The 24,982-nt window shown below is 37.1% G+C and overlaps 2 long non-coding RNA genes across 3 annotated transcripts; both read right to left on the reverse strand.

Annotated features, from left to right (window-relative positions):
- Positions 1 to 1,125: 1,125 nt before the first annotated feature.
- Positions 1,126 to 5,596, reverse strand: LOC308191202. Of its 2 annotated transcripts, none has more exons than XR_013947800.1 (3): positions 4,966 to 5,596; positions 2,876 to 2,912; positions 1,126 to 1,664 (listed from the first exon to the last, which is right to left on the reverse strand). It is a non-coding gene; the product is annotated as an uncharacterized lncRNA (long non-coding RNA). The 2 variants fall into 2 exon arrangements; XR_013947801.1 differs by lacking the exon at positions 4,966 to 5,596 and adding an exon at positions 3,352 to 3,408.
- Positions 5,597 to 8,691: 3,095 nt separating this feature from the next.
- On the reverse strand, positions 8,692 to 17,316 carry LOC308191011. The gene is made up of 3 exons (XR_013947650.1): positions 17,166 to 17,316; positions 15,804 to 15,909; positions 8,692 to 9,048 (listed from the first exon to the last, which is right to left on the reverse strand). It is a non-coding gene; the product is annotated as an uncharacterized lncRNA (long non-coding RNA).
- Between the last annotated feature and the right edge of the window lie 7,666 nt (positions 17,317 to 24,982).

Here is a 24,982-nt window from a genome sequence, read left to right on the forward strand (position 1 = left end):
TATTTAAGGAAAATTTAAAGGGAAAAGAAAACCCAGACTGTCAACACAGTGTCTCATGTAAGTTTTAACTGGTTCTTCTCTTCTTAAACCAAATAATAGCCTATATACACAGAGCAAGGTATATAAACATCCTATATGTAGTACATTTGGTTGAATAAACAGTTTGCATACTAATGTAAACGGCTTAGGTGCTTTAATGTGCTGGTGTTATAGCAGGTTCTTAGTTACAGACTTCACAACTCAAAAGGGAATGTGTATATTCAGGCTTCTTGATAAAAAATAAATATACTCAGGGACTGTGAATATTTTCTCCCTTGATCTCTCAAATTCTTTGCTCAGTGCTATCAGTAAGCTTCACAAAGTTGTACTTGATTGGTAAAAGCCTTTGCTTCTTTTCTTCAGGAGGTGACTGGAAATAGTGGTATAGAGTTTTTTCTTTTTCCCATATATGAATTGAAACATGAATACTTAAGGTTTATGACAAAGACAAAGTCATTAATTGCTTTCTAGGAAGACTAAATAAAATAAAGAAAAATACCTCATATTTTCAATGTATCTAAAAAGGAAGAAGAAAATTCTTTGTAGAAAATTGAATCTGGTAATTGATTCTTGGGTGTTACATATCAGCTGGGGCTGTGTCTACATAATTTCATCACTGGTTGCCCTTAAACTCTGCTGTTTAAACACATTAAAAATGACTGGTTACATTAACTACATTCTCTTCTTTATGGGCAATAAGAAGAGAATCTCAAAAGAGGCCTTCCCAAGTCTGTCATCATCTAAATTAGGAAATCAAAATTGTTTCCTAGGAGCCATGTTACAAAAGTTATGTGTTCTTTTAAGAATATTCAGAATACAGCTTGGTGTCACTAACTGCAGAACCTGTAAGCACAGCCAAAAGGATTAAAAAAAAAAAAAAAAAAGCACCAGAGAGTGGGGGTAAACCATGATGCTGCATCATTTATTTCTCTCTTAATTACAGGTGCCGATGTCTCTGCCATCTGGCCTGTCTCATGACAAAGTCTCAACAGCCAAAAAGTGCAGAAATAAATAGACAATTAGTAAAATGCATTGACTGCATGCACTGCTGAGTAAGCAATTGCTGCTGGTACTAAAGCAGTTTCCTCACCCACAGATCCTAGTGTAATTCCTCCAATTGCTCTATTAATATGTAGGGATACAATTTCTCTTCTGTCAAAGAGGGAGCCAAATGGGGAGTTCAGGAGGACTAGGCAAACTGTCAAAAGCCATTCAAGCCCAGAATAGGAGAAAGAATGTCACTCTCTCAAATAAACTTTGCCACTGGTTTCAACAATTAATGTATAGTTAATTTATTTTGAACTCAGATATCCAGACATTGCAGTACATCTGTGTAGTATCAGCAGTTTGCAGCTGACTCTGAGGTAGAAGACTACAGCACAGTGAACATGTGGTTCTAGATTCACTCTGCCAAGTTTTGGGTCAGTTGGTAGTTCAGATCCCTTAGCTCTCTCTAGAGTGGATGTAGAGGACCAAGTGCCTTGAGAGAGGGATTCAGTTCAAAGATAAGACAAATTGCTTTTAGAAGCAACTGCCTGTCATCACTGACCACCAAATTCCTGTTGGATGCCAGAAGTACATAGGGTAGATCCAGAAGACCACCAGATGTGCCCAGAGGGAGCTCACTGAAAGAGGAGGAGAACAGAGATATGGCTACCTTGAATCTCCAGGTAGAGCACAGAGGGCTTCAATTTATCATACACATTATCAAACACATGAGACTGTAACTGCATGCCCTCTGGACTTCACTGTGTATCCCTATAGCAGTAATGAGTGAAGCCAGCCCAGCCAGAAAGATAAGAAAATTGCAGACCTCATCCTTATCCCCTTAACGCTATACACTGACACTATGGAAAAGCAGATTTATTTATTTATTTAGAAAGCTGCTCTGACTGATAATCAATAGAATAATGCTGACCTCATAGTTATGCCTGTTGTGGTGGGACTAATGCTGTTCAGGTTACTCCTCTCATGAGCTTCAGTTTCTGTTTTCATCAAAACTTTGTTTTTTCATGTTGATTCCCTTGCTCTGATAAAGGACATCATCTGTTTTGTGAAACTTCCATTGACATCACTGGGAGTTGTACATAAGTAGCCGACAACAGGGTTTGGGCCTTAAAAGTTTATGGTGCCCTGAGGAGATATTTTTATGTATTTTGGTTGGTTTCATCTGTAACTATCCTGGGATACAGCTGCTCAAACAAACAACAAACTTCAGGAACTAGAACTGTTCATGAGACACTATCTAGGACAAATAAAGGTGCCCTCAGGGCATGAAGTAAATATATGGAATTGATGCAATATTCATGCATTTGCTTTCCATTACTAATGTTTTCTCCTGTGTTCAGTGAAATACTCCAGTGTGGAATTTATTCATGAAAATATCAAATCAGAAGTGTGGGATGGGGAGAGAGGAAAATAGGGGAAAATATATAACAGCTGTACAAGTGACCATGAAAGACCTTAAAAAAAATCTACATCTCTCCTCATATTCTGACCAAAGGAAGGTTGATTAAACCTGCAACATACCAGAGAATATCATGAATATGATACCATTTTCCTCCTAAGTGGAAGTATCCTTTATGGTAAAGGATTGGAAAAAAAATACTATTACGTGTCTATTTAATCCTGATATTAGATTAAAAGCCGTATCACCAAAATGCTATCAGTCCACTACACTGCAGTACTGCAGTGGCAATTACAGATGAGAAATACGACACTCCAAAACCCTTTCAGGAGTCCCTGTTCCACCAACTGCTGCAGAGCCATAAGTGGCCGTGCCTTTTTCTTTGCTGGGGTGATTAGTAATGTAAGTTCCACACAACCTTGCATTTACCTAAGGGGAAGGACTGTTGTTGAATCTGTACCAGGTGCTGGTGGAACAAGAAAAGGAGAACACCAAAAGTTAACATTCTTGAGAAGGTTCATAACTCTTACTGCCCAAATCTATCCCAGAAGCTACTAGTGCAGTAGATCTCAAATCCTATGATTTCTGTGGGATTTTGTGGGAGATAAAATTTTCTGTAGTCAGCTAGCACAAGATTCAAATGCAAAAAGCAGCTTTAAATGCTTTCTGAGCTTGCCTTTAAAGAACATCATGGCTTACACTAGCAAGATATAGCAAATATCCTAGTCTAGAGACCAATATGTTTGTAGATCTTAGAACGGGAATAAAACTAATAAGAAACAATGGCTGGACTATAAACATGGTGACTAGAAGAGACTTAAAGTGCAAACAAAGCATATATATTTAATTGATTAGTCACTGAAACAAGTTAATGAGGGAAGACATCTGCATGCCAGAATTCTTACAATCAGTGCCTTTGATCCATGTTAGAATCTTCCAGTTGATGCCTTTCATTAAACAGGGTGGAACCCTAGGGCCTGTAATTTCATTGGGGGGGGGAGGAATAAATAACATTAATTATTGATAGCATTGAAGAAACCCAGCACATTCAGAGGTCTTACATATTCTTCAGAGATGCTAAAAATGATAAGCTGGAAACAGGCATAGCTGGAAAAAACTGCACATTCAACAAAATTCTAAATGCTCTCAATTTTGCATGAGACCACAGTGGGGAACAGTCTATAGTGAAGCAAATATATTACTTTGTAATGTGCCCCTTCAGTTTTTAACATTAGCTGCACATAATATTCTTTGTATAAGCAGCTTGAGAGAAAGTATTGACTGGAAACCACTTATAAAAACAGAAAAGAAAGTCTAACATTTTGAGATGCACTATAAGCTTTTAATTGATTAAATATTCCAAAGGCATTTCATCCATGTGAAAAAAACAATTTATTGCATTTATGTATTTATTGCATTTTTTAATTATTATTATTAATTTTGGTGCACTGATTTAGGCCATGAAAAATCATGACCTAAATTATAGAACAGCACCCAGTGATAGACAAGGTTATGAAAAATCAGCACAAATGATGGTGTTAATAACTTTGTTTTTTCTGTTCATGGTGTATTGTTTGGAATAGTTATATCTATTGAAAAGTATATCCTAGACATGACTTTTTGTGGAACACTAATTATGACCTGCAGATGAAAGGAGGATAACAGAATGGGCTACAATGAAAATGGAGAGTTGTAAAATTGTGACTAGCTATTTACTGATGATGAATTGATAGCTGAAGCTAAAAGAAACCACTGTGAGTATCCAGGCTGACTCCTCAGCAACACAAGCCATTTCTCTAAGCAATTGTTGCAGCAAATTCATTTCTCTTAGAGCTACAGTATCTCTTTGAGCTAGGTTGATTTTCCTAATTAAAAAATCTGATGAAAAATCTACCACAACTTCAAGTGAGTTCTCTTCGTACTTGGTTACCTGCACAGTTAAGAAATAAATATAAAAGTAAAAAAGTTCTATTTTTTTGAATTTGTCTCCCTTCAGCTTACAGCTGTTGTATCTCATTATGGTTTTATCTGGGGTAGAAAACCTTATGCTGTCATATAAGACCTTGTAGACTCTGGACAAAATGTTTAGTTTTGGGGATAAAAATATGGTAAAAACTGTCTCCAGTGGCTGTATGTCGGGTAACATGACTGTAGGCCTCATGACAGAGGAACAGGAGCCTCCCTGGAGCTGCTGAACAGGAAGATTTGCAGTGCCCAGGGGAAGCACAAGAGGAGGCAGAGTGAGAAGACCATCATGGTGTCACAGGTGAAACAGGAGAAGGAGAGGACACCCTAGCAAAGTGACAAGGCTGCACAAATAGAAAATGGAAAAGTGAGATAAGCTAGTGTTCAAATAGCTGTACACATTGGGATTAATACACAAGCATCTTGAAAACACAAATATTGAAAATTAAAATATTACATATCATTAAATATCTTTCCTTGACTCAGATTTGCTGAAAAAACTGTTGTCGTTATAGCACTCAGACATATATATATATATAGTTATATATAAATACCTCCTTTTTCATTTGGTTTTTAAAAGACTTGATTTTCAGTTCCCGTCTTCCTGACACACTCACACCCTAGAGGAATCAGTAGATGGCACAGAGAGTAAAAGTTGTCCCAGACTCCTGCCTTCAACCTCCTTAATGTTTGCTGAAGTGTGTGGGTACACCCTGATGCTTATCACAGTATCACCCAGTGTGGTTTAAGACCTGGTTGATTCTGCTGTGTTAAGAGGGAAGGAACAAAGAAGACTGTAACCATAAGTGTTTGAATATAATGTATATGTCCGTGTTAGAGACAGACAAATATATTATACAACTTATATCTTTCAGTAAATAAGTTATTAGCATTTCTTTGTTTTTCATATACAGGTCAATTAAAACATACTCCTCCTACTGAGAATGATATAGTACAATTTCACTGTTAATTCATTCTCATCCTCCCTCATCATAAACCTTTCTTGCACAACAAAATTCACTCCAGGCTGTTCAGCCCTGCATACACATCTTGAATTTCATTACAGTTTTCAGTACAAAGTTCATTCAAGCTGTGAAAGAAGATATTTAATAAAAAGTTCAGTTCCAGGAATTAAGACACCAAAAATTCATTTTACAATTATATCATCAGACCATTCTGAGAGAACATTTGTTTAATTTTCATGCAAGACACTCTTATCAAACTGAGAGGAGGAGAAGAGCAAACCAGGTGCCAGTTGTGGCTGGATAATAAGATAAAGGAGTGATTTATAATATGAAACTTTTGCACACATGAGCTAAACTTTCCATTCTTGACAGTGCCAGATGGAAAACTAATCTTTGCATGCTGCACCAATACTATTCTCACTTCCTTTAACTGCGATGTACAACCTGACCAGATGTAAAAAAATCCAGATGAACACAGAACAAATCAATGGTCTCTATGAGAGTCGAAGCTCTTTAACATCTCCCTAGAGATGATCAACACCACTTAAGACTGGCTTCTATGTTACTACATGTCCCACTGTGTAATAGAGCAAACCTACCCTTAATGATTTCATGCTCGTAAGACTCAATGATCTTAGTCTAAAATGTCTGATTCCTAGTGGAAAAAAAAGAAAAAAATATTTTAATGGATATTTCTTATTTTTATGTTAAGCAGACAGCAAAATATACAGCAAAATATATATGATTTCTTTTTTTTTTTTATCATGTTAATGTAGTATAAACAAAGATAACAGGAAACAATGGAACAAGTATTATTACATTATATTTCCAGAGAATGTTAAATTCGCAGAGCACTGGGTCTGAAGTGCAGTGCTTGGTGTAATATAAAAGGCTGAACTAGAGGGCAGACTTCACTCAAACTGGTCTCTGTTTTTTCACTGTTACACTACTTTTCATCCCCACAAACCATTCTGTTGTACTGGCCGGAAAACAAAAACAAAACAAAAAAAAAAACAAACAGAGAAACAAGCCCAGGAGCTGTCCAGTATCTGGAGCCATTGTTACTCTAAGAAAGGTTTCTATTGGGTGGGAGGTACACGCCTCTGGCGATAGTTACTGTATCTCTTCATAAACACATGCTTTGTTTACAGTATCTATGTATTGCTCCCATCAGTACAAGCACAGATTTACCCTATCAAGGCTAAATATACTTTTGGCTTGAGGAAATTAATATTTCTGTATTTCATTCAGGGCATCATTTGGGCTCCTTTCCTAGGCCATGTTTCATTTTTGTCACAGAAAAGCAGGAACTAAAATAACTAGAAATCAACAGTAAAACAGTGAATTGCACTTAGGGCTGGATTTTCAGTTACACCCACTCATCACTTCTCTCCCCTTCTCCACTATTATCACCAGAAATACTTCTTCACTAGTCCCATCAGTAGTGTGGATTTATGTTGTCTCTAAGGTCTCCTTATGTTAGCAGTTGGACTTGATGACCTTAGAGATCTTAGAGGTCTTTTCCAACCTAAATGATTTTATGTTTCTATGGTTTTATGATTTGAGCTGTGTGTCCACTGTCAGCAGTGTGTGGTGACCCCATGTTACCCCACGTCTTTCTCCTGAGGAAGGTCTTTGAGTCCATGTTGGTATTAAAGTACTGGGGGAATCTAAGTGATGGCCCTTTAGCAGAGGAATTAAAAAATTTTGTCTCTCACTAATTATTTCAATTATCTTTAGGGAGATTTTTGCTGGCACATCACACCACATGATGTTAGGCTGCTCAAAGATAGGGTTTTTTTTAGAGCTCCAAGGTAAGTTTAATAAGTATCTGATCATCTTAGTAATCTCTGTGCTGCAGTATATGTCCAGGGACAGAAAGTAGGAATTTCTGTGTTTAGTTATTTCTGTTGTAACAGCCAAAAGAGTGTGGCTTGCCTGAGGTAGATGGGGTATCTGGGTCACTGCAGTCACCCTAGTGACTCATGGCATCCAGGTCATGCAGGTCTTGCAGCCACTTGAGTCATCTGGCTTGCCCAAGTTAGCAGGAGTCCTTTCTCTCTCTGACGATCCCTGGTCACCTCAGTCATCCAAGGGATGCAAATGCCTACAGCAACCCTGTCATGTAGTCACCTCAGTTACTCACCTCAGCCTGTTGTGGTTTGCAGGAAAGTGCAGCGTAAATACCATGGAACCGATGGAACTTATTTTGAAAAGGTTGTGTACAAAGGCATGCTTCAGAGCCCAGATGTTTTGAATTATCTCTGTATTTCTAAAAATATGATCCTTCAATATGTATAACCAGAGTGGTTATTCACAATTTTTTACTAAAACTAAAAATTTTCAAAATTGCTTTCCTAGTAAAAAATTAAATCCAATAAATTCAATTGACCCTTTCATTACCAGGTCAGCAAATACTTGGCATTAGAATGAAGTTTTATTCCAAATAGCTATGTCTATCAAAGATCACATTTGGATTTAATGTAGGAAGCAGTGTGTGATTTGCCATACTTGTAGTCACTGTTGCTATTGCCATGTGAAATGTTAATTTCTTTAAAACAAATCAACTCATTCAGGGAGGTACTCAGCTGAAAAAAGGTGGGAAAAATTGTTTATAGACGATATAGAAGATCAATATAAATAGCAAATAACATTGATAACTTTAATAGTTATAATAATAATATTCTCTATGGCAACTGGTTCAGGTGGCAACAGGTTCAGAAAAGCAACTACTTTGGGTGCCTCAGTCTTTTCATTATTTTATTTTAAGTATTTCCAGTGTCCAGGAGATTTTAATATTTTATATTATTAATTATTAATACAATTTTAGTAATACCTAGAGTCCTAATCACAAGACAGGTTGTAATGTTAACCTTTTCTATCTGTGATATCTTTCTCTTCCTGAGGTGTTCTTTGGTAAATCTTTTGTTTTTCTTGCTGTGCTGTACTCTGGCCTCTAAGCTTACTCAGTAATACAATTTACTGGATAAACTTAAATACCTGAGACCTTCAGTTATATGCACAGTCACCTAGTACAGTACTGTGGAACACAGAGGAACATGAAAACAGTGTTGCTTCACAAAATTAAATGTAATAATTGCAGGTAGAAAAGAGTAATTATTTGTAGACTGAATTCTTTGACACCTCCTACCATTAACAACAATACTGCTGCTATATTATACTGTGTCTATAGTTGAAAAGTCATTTTAATTCCTCATAAAGGGAAATATGAAAACAAGAACTTCAGCCAAATAAAATAATTATGATAAACCCATTCCAAGTAGAAGTTCCAGTCCTGTGTTATTGAAGTAAATGGGATTTTTGCCACTGAATCTGAAGGAAACAAGGACTGGGCCCTGTATTTTTCAGTGGGTTGGAATACTGACTTTATACCATACAATATTATTGACCATTCATTAGACTCCTTAGTATTGTTCCTGTGTTGATTTTTTTTTTTTTTGGCTTTGTTGGTTACAACTGCTTTTAAAACCATGGCAACTCTCTTGGCAGTCTTCACACCTTTCATTATTTTCCTTTTTAACTCCAATGTTGCTTCACAGAGAAGGCAAATGATGGAAAGATGAAAGAAGAAATAGGTCCCCTGTTTCTGCATGTTCAAAGATAGTTCATTTTAACTTTCCTTCAGAATGTGTGTTATTTTATAATAATAACCTAAAAAAAATCAAAAGAAAATCTGTCAAAACAGCAAAATAGCATCCTTGTCTTTCTCTCTAGACCTTTGAACACAGTTTGAAAATATAAAAAAATAAATCTTAGTTTATTTATTGTTTAGAGCACAAGTTATTGAAATGTTCTATATTTCAGACATTTATTAAGCTATGGATACTGTGAAACTACTACCAATTTAATTCTGAATTTTTCTTATAAAAGCAGATAATATCAAAAACAACAAATGATTAAGCAAAACTGAGAATTTCACCCAGGGCAAAATTTTTCCACAAGTTCCCAAAAGAACAAAGATTTTTGTCATGGGCAAAGGCTCGATTATTTTACCAGACAATGCAATTATTTTGTGGTAAAATTTGATAGACTGTTGCCTTGGAATGGAGAAGAACTGGTTTTCTTTGGTGCTTAAATAAATAAATACGTAAGGTAACCATAAGATTTTTTGTTCCATGTGCAGCTTTATCAGACTGTGTGGCAATGAATGCTTTGACAAAAGTCTCCTTTATCAGAAATACAGTAGTATATTGACATATTTCTATCACACTAAGAAAAAGTAGTGCTTTTTTTTTTGAATATTGAATACATGAAATAGTGCCTACAGTGCTCTTAGTGAAATAGAAAATGGTAATTTTATCATTTGTATTGCAATGTTATTTAGTCATCCAAATGAAAACGTCCTGTTTGCATAACACACAAAAAAATTCTTTCACCAAACGTACCAGATAAATTATGCAGAGGAAGAGATGGGTTAGAAGACACTGGAAAAATTCCTCTGCTGACACAGTCTGTGACAGAGCAGCAACTGAGTCTCCAGAATCTTTATTTAGAGCCCTTAATACTAGATATTTGTAATTTATATAAGTGTTGGCATAAATTAAGATTTCCTCAAAAACACAACTGTGCATTGCAGTGAATTTTACACCACAAATGCATAAGAAATGGTGAGCACATAGAAGAATAAATGTTGCAATGTTTTCATAGAATCCTAGAATCATAGAACTGTCCAGGTTGGAAGGCATTTCGAAAGATCATTAAGCCCAACATTTCACAGGAAAACACAGGATGATATTATCTAGTACTCTGTACTATTGCATCTTGAAATCCACCAGTAATGGGTGTTTCAAACTTTCTTGCAATAAATAAATCTTGCTGTGCTTGTAATGGTTCATGTGGTTTGTAGAGTGCTGTATATCACAATGCTACAACAAAAATCCCAACTTTGCACAGAATCTCCACTTATACAGTGTTAAAATTTTCTGCATTATAGAACAGGTTAAAGTCTTGTGCTTTTTGAGGAGAAAAAAGATAGCTTCTTCCAAGGCACTTTATTAAAAAGACAAAGGAATATAAGAGAGTGGGCAGAGTTTTACAAAGTATCTTCAAAGGAATCTTTCCACAGAGGTCTTAACATTACTCAAATACTATTCACACCAGAGAGACTCCACTGAGGTCAGTAGACTAACCCAGATACAAAACCAGTGAAATTCCTACATTAATCTGGAGCAATTTCTCTGAACCTGATGAGGTTCCTGTGGCAGAGCACTGAGGAAAGTGAAGGTGTCATTCTGTACTCTAATCCTGACTACACCTGTATAATATTCACTGTAATTAGGGCTCGTGGCTTTGGGTCGTGTGTGTAGTCAATGATCTTTTTAGCATTCATATGGGTTATATATTGAAACCAAGAGAAAGCGGTTCCTACTTGCTTGTTTATAACATAAACAGTCACACCATACACTTGTCTATGGTCTTTGCAAAGCACTATATAAATATATATATAAAAATATTATAAATACATAAGTCATTTTACATATGTCACCAATGTATGTAAACATCATTTTACGTATATCACCAACACTTAGAAAAGCTCAGTCTTCTCCCATTAAGTCCCTTGTATGGAAATAACACCAGAACATGTAGAAAGAGTAGCAAACTACGGATTCCATGTAGTTGTTGCATGCACACTATGATCTTCACCTTTGTTTTGGGGTTTTTAACGATGATCAGCAATTAACTTAATGTCTTTGAAAAGCCACCCTACCTGTTTGATAAAACACACCGTACAAACAAGCCTGGTTAATTGTAGCCATGATTCAACTTTATGCTTGCTCTGGTAAAAATCTGTTGTGTTTAAGCACAATTGTTGTGGATTTAATTAAATATGTTGCTCAGTGAAGCATCTGTTTAAAACATTAATGAATGGCAGTTCCTTTGAGACCTCTGTACGTAAGAGTTTTTCACTCCATAACACAACCCTAAGAAGTGTTTTTGGAGTTATGTACAGTTAGTTACTCCTTTGTTTTGGATATATTTTTCATCACTAAAAGTTCTTCCCTAAGTCTCTGTTAATTGATTAAAAAAAAAAGGGGGAATAAAAATCACTTCAAGAAAGTCAGGGATTCAAATTTTATCTGCACTTGACTGATAATGTGGAGACACTGCCAAAATTTGAAAAAGTATATTTATTTTTTATCCTATTTGCTGTAATCCAAATGTTGAGTGTATTCTTTTCTAACTGTGATTATATAACTCCCAAGTACATCCATTTCAAGTGGAGACCTGACTGCCCAAGCTACATCCTCAAAATTACCTATGCTAAAGTCACAGAATTACACTGAGATTCCACCAGTACAAAATTATAGTGACGAAGGGGTGAATTAGACTTCCAGAACCTCCATAATATTGCACAAATGCAAAAATGTTATGCATAGACTTCATGAGATTAACATCAAGACACGAAGACAGTTCAAATTCAGAGCTGTGTCCACATCCTGGCATTATTATAAGCCAGGACATTCCTCTTGACAAGCAATGGGAATTTTGACAGAAAACATAAGAAAAATCAAATGATGTTTCATTTTAAGAGCAACCAAAGAGTGGTACAGTCTGACAGATTTGGAAATACAGGAATTTGCCTGAAAGTAGTAACTACATGCTGGCAATACTGGACTTTCCAAAGAGGATTTGGGTGCAGACTAACTCAAAGAGATTCTCAGTAAAGTTGTCACTAACTTGAGAGTGTTTAAGGAGGGATTAAAAAATGAAAGGAAATAGAGGTTATTCTCACACTAGAGAAAATGATTCCCTTTCTAGTTAGAGGTAAGGGACAGGTATTCCAGTATTTTGAAGCTCATTCTGTGAACAAGTGGAATTGTTGGTCTCCCGAGTTGCTCATGTGCCCCCTTTTATGAGACAAATGAGTCCCTACAACATAATAGTGGGAAATCTTCAGGTAACAAAGGGAAAGTTGTTGAGCCACCCAGGCTAAATTTAGTAGCATATTTTGGTTAAAACATTCATGCCTAGCTTCAGCCAAGACATCACCCTTTCTTCATTCATGTCCTTCCAAACATCTGGATTTCCTAGAACGTCTAGTCTTTCAAGTGTTTACCTGCAAAGCTCTTCAGGAGAAAGTCTGTCTTTATTTGTGCTCAGTATAGTACTCATGGCTGTCTTTCAAAAGTAAGCAGGGGAAAAAGATGTAAGAGGTGTTCAAACTCCACTTTGCTGACTCAAAAGCCAGAAGAGTCAAAGTGATAAATGAACCTGCTTTTGCCAAGCTCAGAGAAAAAAATGATGGGCAGCTTATACTAAAGGCAAGAAAAAACCCTATTCTTCACTGCTGAATAGCAAGAGAGCAATCTTTTTATGAGATTTTTCTCTTAGTATCCCAACTCACTGGTAAAATGTCTTTACAGTACATGTTGTAATCAAAGTGGACCCCTGATCTCTCATTTCTTAGAGAGAAAAGCAACAAATACAACAAAAAAAAGAAAAGACAAAAAAACAAAAAAAAAGAAAAGCAACAAATACATGGTTTTAGTGTCAGAGACAGGAAAACTGCCTTTATCTGAACACTAGCCAATCTAGAGAAAGTTCTGTAAAATGAATCTTCCACATTTTCCCTGCAATGGAAATAATGATAATAATTTAATTATTCAACACAGATAATAAACACATATTTACTCTAAAGAGTATAACATTATGGGAGGCCCTGGATATATATTTCATTGTGCATACTCTTGTTACATTCATAAGAAACAGCATCCCAGGATAAATTTCAAACTCTTACTAGTCACTTGATTGATGAGATTCTTACTGGGGATAAGATTAGGGTTTGAAAAGAGAAAATTCTAAATGTATTCTTATTTATTTTTAATATGTGATTTATTGAACTAGATTAATATCAACAGAATCTCAATGTATCACAAGGGATTGAAATATACATGTCAAATGATGTCTTGAAAAATAAATGTTCTCCATCTTTGTTTGGTAAAAACTGGCAGATATCAAACTGGTAGATATCAAATCAATTCAATGAGAAGGGGAATATAAGTCTTCATTTTACAAACAGGAAAGTTGAAGTACAAGAATATTAAAATGGTTTACCAGCAGTCTTCAGGAAACTGTGATGGAGACCAAGTCTTGTGAGCTCTAACTTAGTGCTATACATCATCTACCTGTTGAATGCTGCTGAGATTTTGTGCAAATCGGCTATGAAAACATACTCATCCATGGAATTAAAAATCTCATCATTTCAATCCAGTGTCAGACAAAACAAGAGAAATATCTGTCATTTGAGAAAACAAATCTGAATATAAACTCCATTGCAAAGAACATTTTTCAAATGGTCATAGGATTGTCACTAATAAAATCTCATATCTAATTAACAGATTTTTATACAAATAATTCTGTCCCTGAAGAAGGAAAAACCAAAACTCCAGACAGCCTCTCTAAGACATTTTATGATTCTAACCTCAGCAGACAAAGAACAGAAACTCAATTAGTGGTGAAAATCTTGGATTACATTTTGGCATCTACATTCTGGGAAGAAGGGAAATATATACACTTAAAATCTTTTATATATATAATCTTCCTACTCTAATTTATGACAAGAGTATCAGCTTGGATTTTAATTTTCACTGTATATGTCTTGGCTAATCTAGGCTTAAAATTAAATTCTCAAGAGTATCTTGGGTTGTAATGCAACTATCCATGCACCATGTTCACATCTAAAAAGCCTGCTCTCCTACTCAAGGCTATGACCGCAGGGAATGTGTGAGTGACTGCCAGTAAGAGAAGAATGAGGCCTGTGCTGTTGAAGCCATTCCATGGTTTTGTTGTATACCTCAGAGGCTCCTAATGCCAACAAGAAAGAGGTAACTGAAAATATGAGATTATTCTGTTGGAAACCAGAGAAAAACTTTCAGCATTCAAAAGATACACGAGCTCAGTGGCTCAGCAGACGTTGCAGGTTCTCTTCTGAAGACTAGTACATGATGTATTACAGGCAAGGGAATAGTCACAGACTGCCAAAGAAAGGTGACTCAGACCCCTGAGGTCCTTAAATGTTAAAGAAAGATGTATCCAGTCAGCTTTTCTAAGTACTAATAATGGCATCCTTAGATCTATGAGACTTACTGAACACGGCTTTACTGGGCCTTATTATTGAGGGATCAACATCTCCCTTTCCTATCCTGCACAACAAATCTGGTCGCTATGTAAATCCTGAAGGCTGGTCCTGAACCTGCTGCTCTGACCTGTGAATCCTTACCCTTCCAGACTCTCAGAAATATTTCTGTTTTTTCACTTGATTCACATTCTCTGTACACAATGAAAATATGAGCAAGCAGAGCTCTAAGACTTTGTTTACTTTTTGATGATTTTCTAGAAGATCCATTAGGGATTTCAGGTGTAATTACAGACTACTTCTTATTTTAATTGGAAAAGCAGAATGGTAAGTCCTCACCAAAGTCATCTTCTATTCTAGCTGTTTAATTGTATGTGTTAACAAATGGAAAAGCTTGATATTTTAGCCACAATTAAATATATACTTTTCCTTCACATATAATTACATTCACTGCATGGCATACTGTCTTCATTTATCCATAAAGTATTAGAAAAAAATAGACTGTACAAAACCTGCTAAAAATACTCCAGAAGAAATAATTTTTCATTCTTCTTAAATAAACTGTGAAAGGAACTCTGCAGAAATCATTTATCTCTTTTGGAGGTCACTTTAAATTTGACTGTTTAAATAAAACAAAAACTTTTTTTTTCAGTTGCTATATGGCAAGAAAGTGCACAGAGCTGTTCGGAATCTGCATTTTGTTTCAGGCCCATCTCTTAATGAAAATTTTCTAAGTCATTTTCAGTGGAAATAAAAACAATTACCCTGTCACAGGGATTAGATTTTAAAAACTGCCAGGACTGATCTAATACTGATAAAAACAAATACTGGTGTGAATTTATGGACTAAATTCACAGCACAATCTCATACCATTTTGCCCAAGTGGTAGTTTTATAATTCAGAGGAGACCAAATGCAGTGACTAAATAAATATAAAGTATAATTTACTTTACAGGTCAGGGCTAAAGTATGTTGGCAGACCTGGTCACTGATGCACCAACTAGCTTTGTCTAAGCACACACACAAAAAACATGACTTGGGAATTAAACAGAGAGCAGCCTTCTTTTCAGCTAGAAACTTCAAGAGAACTTGTTAAAGTCATTCATTCATACCCCAGCAAAAAACTGTATTTCTAGTGAATTCAGCGCTTTCCTGATTGCTGTTTCTGATTTTAAGTGCCAATAGATTATTGGCTCCATTTGAAACTTTAGTGAAATAATAAATCTTTTTTGAGATTCCAGTCCACTTTCTAAGATTTTCAAGAGTTCTTATGACCAGGCATAATTTGGAAAACAAAATGAATTGTCTACCAGACTGGCCTTATGCCCTACCTTCATTAGAGCTGTGGGACCATTTTGCTTCCTAGAGTTGCATTTTGAGAACTGCAGGCCCTGTGTGTATCTCATTACCCCATCACTGTCTGGAACACCCTGTGTGCTGTGGAGCAGAGAGGCAATGAGTTATGGTTGGAGATGGAGCACAGACCAAAACATGAGAGATGAAATTCAGTTTTAAGCCAGAATCTCTCTTTCCCAACTACATAATTTGATATATTAGTTCTTTTAATCCACATGCAGCCTCTGTCATTCAGAAGGTAGAACAAAGAACCATTGGTGGAAGGAATGTAGTCCTTTGGGAAAAATTACTTGAGAAAGCCAAAGGCATGAATATAACAAGAGAGCTTCAATAAAACTGTATTCCTGAAGATATCACTAGAACATCTACTATAGTTTTTTGTATAAGAAAGACCATAGAAATGACCAGTTATGAAAATAATATAACTGACTAGTTTTCTACATAATGTGAAGTAAAACCCATTCTGTTTCTTTTTTTTCCCCCCAAGAAAGAACTCTTACTCTATATAAGTTATCTATAGTAGATATAGTACAGCAGTTTGTGTGTTATACACAAATTTTATCATTGATTTCTGTGTGTCCTACATAGGATAGAGTGAATTGGTTTGGACTAATAATTGTCATCACTGTGTCTATATCTTTTACATCCATCTTTCTATCCTTCACGGATGCTCAGTTCCTTCTCAAAACAGATTTTTAGGCACAAAAACTCCCTTCACTGGCAATACAGGAGAGATCCTGTGGACAGGACTCTGAGAGCACACAGAGAAAGTGGAAAGGACATTTTTTAACCTGTCCTTTTCCCCTTTATGTGACTATGTGGTACAATAATTGGCAAGTATTCCTTTAGCTTAGAGAGATAAAGGAATCACATTTAAACTTCTCTGCAAGAGAACACCACCAACTCCGTGAATGATGCAGAAAACGATATCAAAGAGGTGGTCTTTGTGGAATCGAGCTCCATGTATTTGTCCTGTATGGTTCATCTGCAATGAAACAAAATAAAGACCTACATGCCAGACATACTTTATGCTGGGGACTCTGGTAAGTCAGATAGGCACATTTTTACAGTGCTTGAAAATATGAAAATAATCTAAGTATTATTCACCTCAGAGTTGAAATGGAGGATCTATGGTAATGAAAATTTCTAGTATTTATACTGAGTCATTGTCACCCCAGATGACAGCTAAGCACCCAGACAGTTGCTTGCTCCTCCCAGCAGGATGGGGGAAAGAAGAGCAAAAGTGAGAAGAATTGAGAAGAATTTGTGAATTGATATAAAGATTGTTTAATAAGTGAAGAAAAGGGAAAAAAAATGATGTAAAGGCAATTACTCACTACCAGCAGACTGAAGACCAGCTAGACTCTGAGCAACAGACACTTTGGAAAAACTCCCCCAGTTTTATTGCTGAGCATGATGTTATATGATGTGGAATATCTCTTTGACCAATTTGGGTCAGCTGTCCTGGCTGTGTCCCTCCCAATCTTTTGCCCACCCCCAGATTACTCACTGCAGGTGGCAGAGTAAAAAACAGAGAAATTCTTGGCTCTGTGTAAGCTCTGTTCAGAAGTAGCTAAAACATTGACGTGTTATCAGCACCACTTTGTCACAAATCTAAAACAAATCACTGTACAGGCTGCTGTGAAGAAAATTAACTCCATTCTAACCAGAACTAATGCAAACACAAAAGACAAGAAATTAACAATTTATTTATTTATTTATTTACTTCCCAAATAATATCAATACCACACTTTGTAAGGTCTACATATATTGACAAGGTTTTCCAAAATCCATACTTACCTTTAACAAAATGTCTTTAAATACCTTGCAAAATTTCTTATACAGTAGAATAAGTGATACTCAAGTGCTCCTTTCTTGTCCAAATAGAGATAAATGTTGATAAGCTGCTATAACTTTCAAAGTTCAACTTTCAAAGATGTTGATGAGCAAAAAAAAACTGGTGGTAAATTAGGAGAGTCTGCAGAATTTGAGAAAGTGAATAACCACAGATTTTACATTATAATTCTCAGTTGTTGCCATTACTGCTGTAAAATGCCCTTGACTAATGAGTGTTGTAACTTTTTTTTCAGACACATTTTTTAAAGTATCACAACACATGTTATAGCCAAAAGTGAGAAATACTGAGAGAGAGGGAGAGAAGTGGGGAAAGAGAGAGAAGTTTCTGTTTACTACTGATATAGGTAGGAAGAAGTAAAACGTGCCACATTTTACCAGGAGGGTAAAATGGAAAGACCACATATAGTAGCAAAGGCCATCCCTGAAGTGCTATGCAAAGATCACTTGGTCAGTGTGCTGTGAACAAATGGAAAAATGTGTAAAATCAGCAACTAATTTCACATGCAGCTGTGAATGGCTGAACCATTTACACATAACTTCACAACGGCTAGACTGCCCAGCAAAGTTGTGGATGCCCCATCCTTGGAAGTGTTCAAGGCAAAGTTTGATGGGGCTTTGGGCAAAATGGTCTAGTGGGAGGTGCCCCTGCCTATGGCAGGGGACTCAGAATTAAATGATCTTTAAGGACCCTTCCAACACAAACCATTCTGTGACTCTGTCATTCTGTGATTCTGTGTGTATCTGATAAGCAAATGAACTTCTCATGGTTAAGAAATCCTTCTCTAAGATGATCTTCAATTAATGCCAGCTGAAAAAGAAATGGCAGCCTTTCAGTCATTTATTCTTTCTTATTTGACATTTATGTAATGCATATGGAAAATGTCCTTGTTTCTGCAGAGCAGTAGCATTTCTGGTGATCCATATAGAACCATATGGTCCCTACTACCATATCAAAAGAAGGCCTATTACTATCAGACATTGTTTTCAAAACAGGCAGTGTTAGAGAACTATTATATTCATGATAGAAGCAAGCAAGCGAGGCAGAGTTTAGAGGAGTTAAAGTCATAAAAGAAGTCTATCTTTCCTATACTAGTAAATTATTTCCACTATGATTACACCTGCACCTCTGTTAGCAGAAAGGCCCTGCAGCTGCAATACCATCTGACAAGAGTCTTTCTAAGAAACATATATGACATCTAGGAATTCTCAAACCTGAAAAGTTTTTTCTTTCTCAGAGTTATGTCAATGCCTGTGTTTTTACTGACAAAACTTTTTCATTTAGACAAGACATGAAGCATCTAAAATCATCGTGGTCTGCTGAGTGAGTGCAAAATGTAACCCTCTGTTTCAAGCCTCCATCATCAAACCTCCTTTTCAGATGTACCTAAAGCCACTGAGGATTTCATTTTTATTACCTGAGTTGTCAAGATCTGAGCTTGCTTTAGTCTAGTAATGAGTGTTTCTCTTCATGCCAAGTTCCCTCATCATCCGATCTGCTTAGCACATGGACCTCCTTCCTAAACACCTGGACTTCTTTACTGAGTGTTTTAAGATCTATAAAGATCAGAAACCTGAGGTGGGGTGGTATTTGATGCCAAAGGCAGCAATTCCAGACAAGGTAAAAATATTCAAAAACAGATAATTGATATATATATATTAAAAAAACAAACAAACAAAAAAACAACCAGACAAAAAAAAAACCACCTACTACTACGGCAGGAAAAAGAACAACCAAACAACCAAAGAAAACAACAAACATAATTTGATAGGTTGGCAGAGACTCAATATTGAGAATACCTAAAGAAGACAATGATGAAACTTTTCTCATGTTTAGCTTATTCACATAACTACCAGCCTCTGCCATTAGCAGTAGAGCAGCTTAAGAATGACCTCAGCTGCTTTAAAATCGACTCTAAGCCTGAATAGGGTCATGACCAAGTACCAGAATTGCCTATTTGTGAGTAAACACCTCTAGCATTTGGCCTATTCCAGATGCCAAGCCTGGCAACTGCAATGGACTGCAAGTTGTTAGTCAGATCCTTTAATCTCTGTTACTCCATACGCCTTCCCTAGAAATTGCTTCCTGTGCTGGTCCAGGACCTTTCTGTGGGAGTTTTTGCAAGAGAAGTCAGCTAATAGGGGAAGGATGCTGGTGGCATTATTTCTTAATCACCTCTTCTAAGTAGATGGACTACAGATTCTGTGAAAAATGTTGAGACTGGCTGCAAAAGAGAAATCAGAGTCCCTTCCTGGGACCAAGCTCACCTCAGCAGCACCCTGACACAGTCAGTCCTTGCGGATGTAAGACATCTGGGTGATGTAGCCCCAGATGCAAGCCTGGAGTGAGACAGCTTCTCCCTTGGTTTTTTTGCAGAGCATACAGAGAGAGAAAGTTGGGATCTATGGAGTCCACATCATCTCCCCTTTCCAGCCAAGCAGCAAATATCAAAAACTCACTGCCTCTGAAGCACCCATCATCCTCCTTGTTGCTGAAGAGCACAGGAAAAAAATCAGGAGGTTGTCTAGGTAAAGAGGTCATCTAGAGAAAGAATGAATGGCTGGGTTTACCTGCCTAGGAGCTGTGGTACCTCTGTTAGGAGGGTGTAGATGCCAGGAACATTTGGTAGCACAAAAGCCACCAGACCTGTGGTTACAGACCTGTAGGGTATGAATCACTTCAGTGCTCTACTGCATTTCCTTCCTGTTGCCAGAGAGCCACTCTCAGCATGCAGGACTTCCCCTAGCCTGACGGAGGCTGACATCCATGAGGCTGAGATACACAGACAGGCATTTGGAGCAGGAGCTGGAGCAGGAGAGAAAACAAGCTTCGTGGGAATCCCCTTCAGTCTGAATCATGAATTTGATTGTAACAGGTGAGGGGGGAGAAGGAGTTGTTGGATCATAGCCATCCATGGGAGTAGAAAGCCATAGAAAGGGTAGAGCCTCCATGAGAAAGATGGTGAGCTTTCTTTCACATTTCTTTATTTTGAACTTATTTTATTTGTGTGTGTTTGTTTCATTTTGTTGTTAATGTTGTTGCCTGTTTGTTTGTTTTCTAGGGCAGAATCACCTATCTCTTTCTACAGATGACACTTAGACAGAGGAAGGGATTGAGTCTAGTCTGCCGTTAGAATTTCCTGAGGAAGTACCTTAATTATTTGGGGAAATAAAGGTGAAGGATGGCTACAAAGAATGAGTGGGAGCTTAAATGATTAAATGGCAGATGGAATCCAATGTAGGTAAATACATGATAAATGCATTTATAAATGTAAAAATGATAAACATTGGGAGAAACAATCCTAATTTTGTGGATATAAAATGGTAGGCTCTGAACAGACTCGTCACTCACCAGAGGCATCTTTCCATTGGTATAAACAGAACTTTGAAAATAGCAGCTCAATACTCAAGTCCATTATAGATGTTCCTACAACATGTGTGCCCTGACCTGGCCTGGCACCCAGCTCTTCTGACTGCTAACCCATGGACATGTTTTTTCCTTCGATCTGTCCCACACAAATACAAAAGAAATGGGGGATGAGAGTCTTCAAACATTTAAATCATACTTTTTTGTGTGACTTACTGGAAGGTCTCTGAACTGTTTAATAAGCACAATAATTCAATTCAGATTCTCTTAAAATTACATTAAATCCCCTCAAAGCAGAAATAGTAATATATTCTTTTCCTGGTAGTGTAATACAACAAAAGAGTTTGTTGTTAATCTAAAAGTGTTTACACAAACAGGTTCAAGAATAATAACAAAAATAACTTCTCAACACTCTAATTTTTTATAGTTTTTAATCTTTGAAAGATAGACTTTAATAAATTATTTGAACATTAGAATCTTGCTCAGTACCCCTGCCAGTGTTTGATCAGTCAACACATTTAGTCATAGAATCATAGAATGGCTCAGGTTGGAAGGGTCCTTAAAGATCATCTAGTTCCAATCCCCCTTCCATAGGCAAGCATGCTACCCACTAGATCAGGTTGGCCAGGTACTTGTCCAACCTAGTCTTGAACACCTCCAAGGATGGTGCATCCACAACCTCTCCAGGAAACCTGTTCCACTGTCTCACTACCCTTACAGTGAAGAATTTCCTCCTAACCTCTAATCTAAATCTCCCCTTTTGTAGTTTAAAACTGTTGCCTCTTGTCCTGTCATTATCAGACTGAGCAAAAAGTTGCTCTCCATCTTTTTATAAGCCCCCTTTAAGTATTGAAAAGCTGCAATGAGGTCCCCCGAGAGCTTTCTCTTCTTTAGACTGAACAGCCCCAGCTCTCTCAGCTTTTCTTCATAGGGCTCCAGCCCTCTGATCACCTTCATGGCCCTCCTCTGTACCTGTTCTAATAGGTTCACATCCTTCTTGTGCTGGGGACTGCAGACCTGGATGCAGTACTCCAAGTGGGGCCTCATGAGGGTAGAGTAGAGGGGGACAATCACCTCCCTCGACCTGCTGATCACGACTCTTTTGATGCAGGCCAGGATGCAGTTGGATTTCTGTGCTCAAGCACACACTGCTGGCTCATGTCAAGCTTTTTTCTCCACTAGATCTTCAAGTCCTTCTCTGTAGGGTTACTCTCAATGAGTTCTTCTTCCAGTCTGTACTCATGTCTGAGATTGCCCTAATTGAGGTACAGCACCTTGCACTTAGATTTGTTGAGCCTCATTAGGTTCACATAGGCCCACTTATCTAGCTTGTCCAGGTCCCTTTGAATAGAATCCCTTCTTTCTGTTGTATTAGCTGCACAACTCAGCTTGGTGTCATCTGCAAACTTGCTGAGGGTGCACTCAATCCCACTGTCTATGTCGATAAAGATATTAAACAATACCAGTCCCAGGACAGACCCCCGAGGGACACCACTTGTCACCAGCCTCCACCTGGGCATAGAGCCATTGACCACCACTCTCTGGGTGCAGCCTTCAGACTAATTCCTTATCCACCAAATGGTCTACCCATCAAGTCCATACCCTCCAATCTGGAGATTAAGATGTCATGCGGGACCATGTCAAAGGCCTTGAAGTCCAGGTAGATGACATCAGTCAGTCTTCCCTTGGTAACTGATGTAGTCACTCCATCACAGGCCACCACACTGGCCAGGCACAATTTGCCCTTGGTGAAGCCATACTGGCTGTCTTGGATCACCTATTTCTCTTGCATGTGCCTTAACACTGCCTCTAGAAGTTAAAGATCATCTTTTCCATTATCTTCCCAGGCACAGAGGTGATGCTCACTGGTCTGTAGTTCCCTGGGTCCTCCTTTCTACCCTTTTTAAAAATGGGAATGATGTTTGCCTTTTTCCAGTTATCAAGGACTTCACCTGACTGCCAGAACTTTTCAAATATGATGAAGAGTGGCTTGGCAACTATATCACCCAGTTCCTTCAGGACCCTGGGATGCATGACATCAGACTCCCATAGACTTGTCCTTATCCTCACCTTTTCAAACTTCTTCAACATCCTGTTAGCTGATAATAGTTTATATGTTTGTCTACTGCACAAATTTGTTTGAGTACAGCCTTACGACATTTTGAAGTAAATCAGTTATCAATGAATAATATTTTTATTTGCCATGCCAACAAACTCCTCAAAACTTCTTTCTTCAAAAGCCCAGCACTGTCAGAAACATTGAAAAAGGAAATCTTCCTTACTGTTCTCTATACCTTACCATAAATGTTAAAGAGCATTTACAAATACAAAATTCACTTAACCCAACTGGGCCTTAATTTTATCTGTGATCTCAGTCCCAAGGAGCTTTCAAATTAAGTTTAGAAGAGACACAGTAAGCAAAAGGAATGAAGAGACAAGTGACAATAATATAATATGTCTTTTACTGTTTTATTATTATTCATATGGGGCAGTAATAAGAGGAAAGAATTCAAAAGAGAGAGAGAGAGGAAAAAATTGTGTCATTATTAGAGCAACTAGCAGTAATCACTCTTCGGTGGAAATATTTAAAACATTGTATATGTCTCAACTTGGTAGGCTTACCAACCCTTGTAGCCAACCTATAATTGTTTATATACAGATATTTAAGGTGAAAAAATATAAGAACAAGAATAAAATATTAAGTAATTTCCTAATGACAATACAGGAAGCCAGTGGAAGAGATTCTCCAGCCCCTGAATACCTGCTTACTCAGTATTTCACTGAGGCAAGAAAATCTTATTTCTGGTGTCTTCTATAAAGGAGACAAAGTAGGAAAATATCTTTGTTCAGTTGTAAGTTTAAAACATTTCTGTTTTTAACAATAGTTATTCCTCTTTACTTAGTCTGCTTTTTATAGTGTGTGCAACAGAATCATACAAAAGTATTCCCAAATGTAAAGAATTATCGGTCTCAATATATATTTTTTTAAGTTATCTTTGATGTTTGTGTCCAGAACTCCAGTGCTGCTGCAGCCATGACTTGAAGTACTTTCCCCAAGACTTGTGCCATTTCAAACATTCCCTTAATATTAAAACAAATGAAAATCAGGAGGCATCTAATTGTCCTGGTTTTGATTTTGTTAATAAAATGGGAAAGGTTAAAAAGGAGGAGTTAAAATTCCTTAAAGCTAAAGCCATAGCAACACCAAGGCTTCAAAGATGGCTTGAAAATGAAAAGCTCCAAAATCAAAAAAATAGTTATAATAGAGCACAATATTTAAAATGCTTTTCAGGTCCTCAGTTTGCACTGAACCTAAAGAGAATTTGTGATGACTTGGTTCCTCACAGGATCAGGCCCAGGCTGAATAAAAGCATATGAGGATTCTGCCCCAAGACCAGCATCTGTGTATGTGCTTATGTTGCAACATGCACTTTTTAAAGGAATAATGCTTGGACAACAGGACTTGTACCCATTCTTAATGCAGCCACTCAGTCTAACAGACGGGTTCAAATTCATTGAGAACCATCTGAATATTTATTTCCTTCATATCATATTTCTTATTTATCTTGTAAGGACAAGAATTAGGGGTTTCACCTCTCTCAGTAATACCTCAGCCCCCATCTCTCCCCATTTCTACTCCTAGATGATCCTTTCACTAGCAGTCAGTAGGAATGCGTGAGTGCCTCTGTTATTGCTTGGGGAAGTATCTGATTTGATTCACTAAGGCAAGTTTTCTTGTAAGGGAAACATATTGTCACATTTACAAACATATTGTGCACATTTACAAAGAGCTTGTCCATTAAAAACAGACAATATTAATTTCTTCTTTACAGGAATTAAAAGGAAAATAGGAATACTGCCTATGCTTTCCCTGTGCCAGCTGTCAGACCTTTTCCAACACTTGTGATACTAGCAACTTAATTCTGTACACCA

The sequence above is a fragment of the Anser brachyrhynchus genome (genome assembly GCF_964034855.1).
Source record: "Anser brachyrhynchus genome assembly, chromosome: 2".
NCBI classification, from domain to species: Eukaryota; Metazoa; Chordata; class Aves; order Anseriformes; family Anatidae; genus Anser; species Anser brachyrhynchus.